The following is a 6,854-nucleotide window of genomic DNA, read 5'->3' on the forward strand; positions in this document are numbered from 1 at the left end:
GACATGTTTTCTAAATTTTTGAAATGAGCTGATGCTGACATCAGCGGTTCGATCGGTCCTATTCGAATCATGATTTAGTCCAAATTTTTTGAATTTGATTGGTTCGCTTATTTTTTTGGTTAAAATATTAATTCGGCCCGATTTATAATTCGATTTATTAATTTTTCGGTTGAATCAATTAGTTCCGTCCAAATTTGATAACTATAAGTTAGTGTCCCGTTTATGATGACAGTGCATGGCGTAGTGGGATGGCGACACGTGTCAATACGTGGCGTAGTGGGATGGCGACGCATGGCATAGTGGGATGGCAACGCGTGTCCAGTATGTGGCGTAGTGGGATGGCGACGCGTGTATGGCAGCATGTAACAGGAGAGCACCGCGTGGAAGTGTGGCTAGTGTCCCCTTTTTTATTTATGGCATAGAGATTAATTATATATAATTAAGTTATTATATAAAATAGATATATGGGCCCAACTTTTTTTGGTGTAATATTTATTTGGTAGTCCGTAGACATTGGTAAGATGATTTTATTGAAAAAAAATGAATAAATCATTTTAAAGAAATATTACAAAAAAAAAGAGTCATTCTAAAGAAATATTTGTCCACCATTTTTTTCTACAAGAGTTTTATGGTGCAGACCAACAAACTATTGTTTAAATTGCATAATCTTCTTCTTCGCATTTTACTCCTAACTTTAAATAAAAAATTAGTTTTATATATTGTTTCTATAAAGTCATCATAGTTTTATATTGTAAGACTAACCTAAAATTTCAGCTTAGCAATGAAATAAGAAAGGCATCATAAGTCATGACTGGGATTCAACAAAAAAAATTATTTAAATGTTATGAGTAATAAGCCATGATTATTGATACAATTATGCAATATATTTGGGATTTATTGCAATTTCTTCGATGAAATTAGACAAATTTTTATATTATTTACAAATTATTTATAAATATTCACAAAATGCAATTATGATTTGGCGAAATATATATTTTGTTGAATCTAAAAAAAGAAAAATCTAAATTTTATAGAAATATATAATGTAAAAAAAATATTTGAGAGCATGTTATTAATATTTAAGACATACGTGTTTTATGATTATTTATTATATAAATTATTAAGAGAAAGAACATTTTTTCGAGGAGATTGTAATTATTATTATTATTATATAACAACTTAATTATGTATAATTAATCTCTATGTCATAAATGAGAAACGGGAACCACACTAATAGCATAAACGGTGTCCTTGTGTTACATACCGTCATCATCACATGATGACTTTTGCTATTAGTACCGTAGGATTTTCTTTCATTACTACGTACTTTACTTTTGCTAACATTTAAAAAATGTTATCAAATCATATTAAAATATTATTTATATATATTATTAATATTTTAATAAATATTAAATATATTTTATGTTACTAAAAAGTTTTATTAATATTTTTTTTTTAAATTTAATAACATTTAATAAAAATATTATCATAAATCTTCTATAGTAATATTATGAGAAATATTACAATATACCTTTTTTGGTAACACTTAAAAAATATTACCATAAATATATTTTATAACAGATAAAAAAATGTTATCATAGATATTTTTTATAACACTTCAAAAAATATTACCATAGATATTTTTTGTAACATTTTAAAAATATTACAAAAAATTTTTAGTAACAGTTTTTTAGTTATATTATACTATTATTTATTTTATATTATACACAATATAAATATACTAAACATAATTACTACAACATGATATTTATAGCACTTAAACTTTATGAACATTTCATATTAAAAAAAAAATGATACAAATATTTTACCAATCACACAAGAGAACAAATATTTAATACTGACCAATGATTCTAAGTTTCTTTCTAAACTTGAAGGAGCTTCAATCAAAACACAATCTTTAATTTCACCATCACAAAATATTGGTCTTTTCACTCTGCGATATCCATCACTACTCCCAGGGACGGATTTACATTCAATTATGTGGGGCGCCCATTAAATTTTGATAAAGTTTCATATAGGATACATAAAAAAAAAAATTTCCCCCACTTAAAAAATAATTTTGATCCCACTAATTTTTTTTTCTTGATTCACACACTTCTCAGTGTATAGGAATAAAAAAAACTCAAAACATAAATATTAATCAATAATAAATATATAAAAATACTAATATAAAGCAAATTAATTCAATTTTAATAGATAAATTTATTATCATTAAAAACTGATACACTACAGATGTTAAAATAAAATATTTTTTATTTATTAATCCGGTGCTTAACAAATTAAAAAATTAAATAAATATAATAAAGAACCAAAATTTAGCTCCACTAAATATTTTTTATTATAAAAGATTTAAAATATATTCATAAAAAATATATTTAGTTTGTTTAATATTATAAAAATAATTTTAAATTTTTGGTATGTTTATGTAAATAAATGTTACTAAAGATGAATTTTTAAATAATTGTTCAATAATATATATATAAAAAGATATTTAATTGTATTGACAATTGAAAAAAATATAAAACCTATTTAACTTACTATTTTAGTGTTTAAATTTATTCCTTAGACAGTTTAAAAATTAATTATATTTTACAATAATAAAATATAAATATAAAAATTATTGTCATATTATATATATATTGTCCTCACTAATAAAATTTTCTGAATCCGTCACTAACTGTTCTCTTCTTCTCATACTTGACTCCCACCAAATAGCATATTTTCATCAATTAATCAAACTACAAAAGCATTGAAAAAGGCCATAATGCATACAAATTAAAATATAAAGTTAAAAGAATGTAAACCTAGATAAAAGATTACAATAATCCACATTTACAAATGGGTAGCTCACAATAATGGCATAGAATTTCATCAGGCTCCAGCTTGTATTTTTAATTTTTATAATACAGCAACGAGAAAAAACATAGCCAACAAATACGTAACTGTTTTTAAATTCTCAATTTTTCTGCTCAAGCTCATAAATTTGAATTTGGAATACTCCGATACATATATTCATAGGATTCATTTTGTGAACTGTCGAACTGTCAACTAAGATCTGCATGATGGTAGAGTGATGCCTCCACAACAAGCAGCGATAATAAGGTAAAGTATGAGAACAATCAAGCAAATCAATCGCGCCATGTTGAAGACCAAAGACACATACAATCAAGACAAGAATTCCAAGAAAAGGAAAAGGTGCCCTCTACCTTATGATTTACTGATTTTGGAATCCATATACTTTATAAATTACTGTAATAGGAAACATATGAAAGAAATTAAACTCACAGGAGTTTCAAAATTTTCATCCAAAGAGCTCTTCGAAACTTTGATTGTTTCCTAAAGTGAAATGCACTGTCTTGCGTTGTAGCGGTCTTATCGATAAGAAGCTCAATCCGATCACCTCTCTCCAATATTTTCTCAATATTGTCCACCATGATAGTTAGTATCTGTACCACAGATTAATAAGTTTAACATCACTAACTAAATGAAGAGATTCAAAAACATAGATACATGATAATCAAATATCAATGGTAGAATCACTCATATCTCCTATGAAGTGAGGTCACAGTTATGTCCTTGACACCCTCTAGGGCTGCAGCCTAAGAAGATAAGGCTGATTAACACAAGTGAATGATTTGAAGCAAACTACCATTAGGCTTACATGTTCTGCAATCTCTTGATAATCTCTGAAAAGGAAAGGCCTAGTGGAGTGCATCATAGTGAACCATCTTTAGCTAATATCTGTCCAGGCAGCCTAGCCTTTGGTCCACTCTACTCCTTCTCCTTCGATGACTTAACCTTCTCTATGAACTCCAACAGTGCTTCCTCACCTGATATACCTCTTTTGTCAGTCTCATTTAAAGTACTTGACAGAAGTAATTAGGAGAAAAAATATTACCAAATTGCATACATCTTTTCAAGTGAAGCTGTGTAACCATCCCTATGGGAAGGTTTGGTGAGTCATAACCCATCTCCATCAGCGCATACCTGATTTCAATATTCGGTTATTTCTAAATAGCAACAGCAGAAACTCATACAAGGCAGTGTTCATACTTGCATATCTCCTGACTTCATAAAACTTTGATGAAATTGGCAACCATAGGCTCAAGTTTACAATGTGTTGCTGCTATCCCCAACTGTCGCAGTTCCAGTGCGCTATGTCGGACTTTTACTCCATCATCCTAAGCCACATTCCAAGGAGATTGTTACATTCTTTTATCTCAAAAGTGGTAGCAATGGCACCTAATGCTTAGAAGTAGCAGTAAAAATATACCATGTCAATGGGGTAGATATGTGCTACAAACAAAAGATATGTATTCACTTCTATGAAAGTGATCATTACAACCAAGCCCTGTTCTTCTATGTTCTAATCTCCCCTAGATAAATAACTCTATTTAGATGATGGAAATAACCATTGTTTGAATTTCAACTAATTTGATTTGAGTAGAAAATTAAGAGATGAATAAATATAGAAAAGTGAGCACGCTTTAAATGCACAGTTTTAGTGAGCAAAGTAAACTTAAAAAGATTATTATCAATAGAAGATTATGCAATAACTCAAAAGAACTTTATATAACTTCCATAATTGATTGATTCTTGGAGAAAAGAAACTATCAAATACAAATCACTCTAATTCCAAATCCGTTCTAACTAAATCAATTCTACAAAAGTATATCCGAACACAGATACAACTAATCTATGTAAGCATTACTATCATGCGACCAATAAATTCTTATCATCTTGATGTGGTAGAAGAGGTGCAGTTTTTAAAATCATACTTGTCATAATTTCAAAAATTAAGAATCCAAGTGTCATCTAACTCGAGGCTTCTCTCCAGAATCCAACAATAGATTGTTAACAATATTTAAGTATCTAGAAGGAAGATAAAGGGTATGAAGTTTTGAAAGCATTATTAAAGAATTAGTGTATGAGAATCTATAACTAAAGCAGCAACTATGTTTTTATAATGCATACAAATACCATAGATCTTTAGGTAAAGAAATTTAAAAATCAGTCTAGTTTAAATGGTTGCTGATAAAGCTATCGCTTACCAAAGGAAGTGGACAAGATCTTCCAGACCCTATTGCTCGTTTACCATAGCCTCGCACACTCCCAATCCCTCCAAGTTTGATTCCTTTAGAAGCAACAAATTTAAATTGATTATAGATTAACCACTTGGAAATAACTGGAATGCCTTGCTGTAGTTGAAGATTATCCGGTGAGGCAAACAAATCATAGCAAAATGTTTGTACCTGAAATAGCCAAGGTAGGAACTTTCATAAATGCACTCTAAAATGCACAAAGTTTTTTAGGCATTTCTTCAAACACCTTAAATTCACTCTCAAAAACTCAAAGAACTTTCATAAAAAAATTATACTAAAAAATTTTGGATTCATCAAACACACCATATGTATTCATTCACATAACAATGAAAACCCTTAATTATAATTTTTTAGCTATAATTGAAAATCCAAATAAAAAAACAAATTCAGTGAAAGATAAGAGAAGTTACTTGTGTAGTTGAAGTTTCTCTTCTTCGTTCTGTAATAAGAAGCTTTAACATCATGCAATTCAGATCGAAATGAGTAATTTCAATTGCAGATCATGAGAAGTTTCAATCAGTTGAGTGAGAAATACAATTAATTAGTGAGAAATACATTCAATTGGGTTTTAATGTCCTTTAACTACTAATGCACTATTCTGGTTCCGAAGTGAAATGAAGAAGTCTATAACTAAAATTTTTCTGAATTCTATAGTGCTAAACATAGGGAATTTAATTGCCTGAAAATCAACTACAGTAATCAAAATTTACAAAAATTAACAAATATAGTAATCAAAATCAATGCAGATATTAACATATTTTGTAATAAAAAAGTACTAAATTAGGGGTTGGCCACAAATTCATAACATAAATTAACACATTGAAGATAGAAGAATGACCTACCTACAAAGCGATGGTGAGTTGGTGACAATGACTGGGAGTGAAAAACAGAGACACTTACAATGAGGAGGACAGAGGAGCAGCAATGATCATAAAGGCAACAATGACTTAGGAGAGCAGATCGGCGACAAATTCAAAGGCTGCAGTCTCACCGGAAAGATATCGAGAATCGAGATCGAAAATTGAGATCGAACGAGAGCGAAATTGGGATTAAAATCCAGCGAGATCGAGATCGAAACAAACACGCGAAAGAATAAGTGATTAGATCGCAGCGTGAGCGAGATTTGAATGTGAAGAGCGAGAGATTTTAATTTAATGACCAAAGAGTTTTGCTTGTTCCTGTGAATGTGAATAAATGATTAGGAAATAGGTAACATTTAAAAAAAATGTAAATGTATTTAGTAACATTTTAGCATAAATGTTACTTAAGATGTACTTTTGTTATAATTACTAATATTTTAATAAATATGAAGAGATAAATGTTACTAAATATCTATAATAGTAGTGCTTTAATAAAATGTTATTTTTAAGAGTAGATTTTATCATTTTAAATAATATTTTTTAAAAAAATCTTTAATAAAGAGATTAGAAAGGAGGGTATTTTAGAGAAATTAAGGAATAAGTAGTAACTAGGAACAACAATAATCACTTTTATAATTTTTTTAAATAGTATTACTATATGATCAAATATTTTGATTACATAGATCTAACTAAATTGGTCAATAATTACGAATAATTTATCTAAATAAAATAAATTGAATTTAATATTACTAATTTTGTCTTAAATTAATTTTTTCCTATATATATATTTTTTATATGTGAATTGTGTAAAATATATTTGTATCATATTTTAATGTAAAACTCATATATTTCGGTGTATAAATTTTGATTA

At 28.3% G+C, this 6,854-nt stretch overlaps 1 long non-coding RNA gene across 7 annotated transcripts; it reads right to left on the bottom strand.

Moving 5' to 3' along the window:
• Positions 1 to 2,868: 2,868 nt before the first annotated feature.
• Positions 2,869 to 6,294, bottom strand: LOC107466256 (uncharacterized). Of its 7 annotated transcripts, none has more exons than XR_008002087.1 (7): positions 6,024 to 6,294; positions 5,534 to 5,562; positions 5,073 to 5,273; positions 4,075 to 4,202; positions 3,920 to 4,008; positions 3,683 to 3,851; positions 2,869 to 3,467 (listed from the first exon to the last, which is right to left on the bottom strand). It is a non-coding gene; the product is annotated as an uncharacterized LOC107466256 (long non-coding RNA). The 7 variants fall into 7 exon arrangements; XR_008002084.1 differs by having other exon boundaries at positions 5,534 to 5,575; XR_008002085.1 differs by having other exon boundaries at positions 5,966 to 6,294.
• Between the last annotated feature and the right edge of the window lie 560 nt (positions 6,295 to 6,854).

Source organism: Arachis duranensis, chromosome 1 (assembly GCF_000817695.3).
Source record: "Arachis duranensis cultivar V14167 chromosome 1, aradu.V14167.gnm2.J7QH, whole genome shotgun sequence".
Taxonomy (NCBI): Eukaryota; Viridiplantae; Streptophyta; class Magnoliopsida; order Fabales; family Fabaceae; genus Arachis; species Arachis duranensis.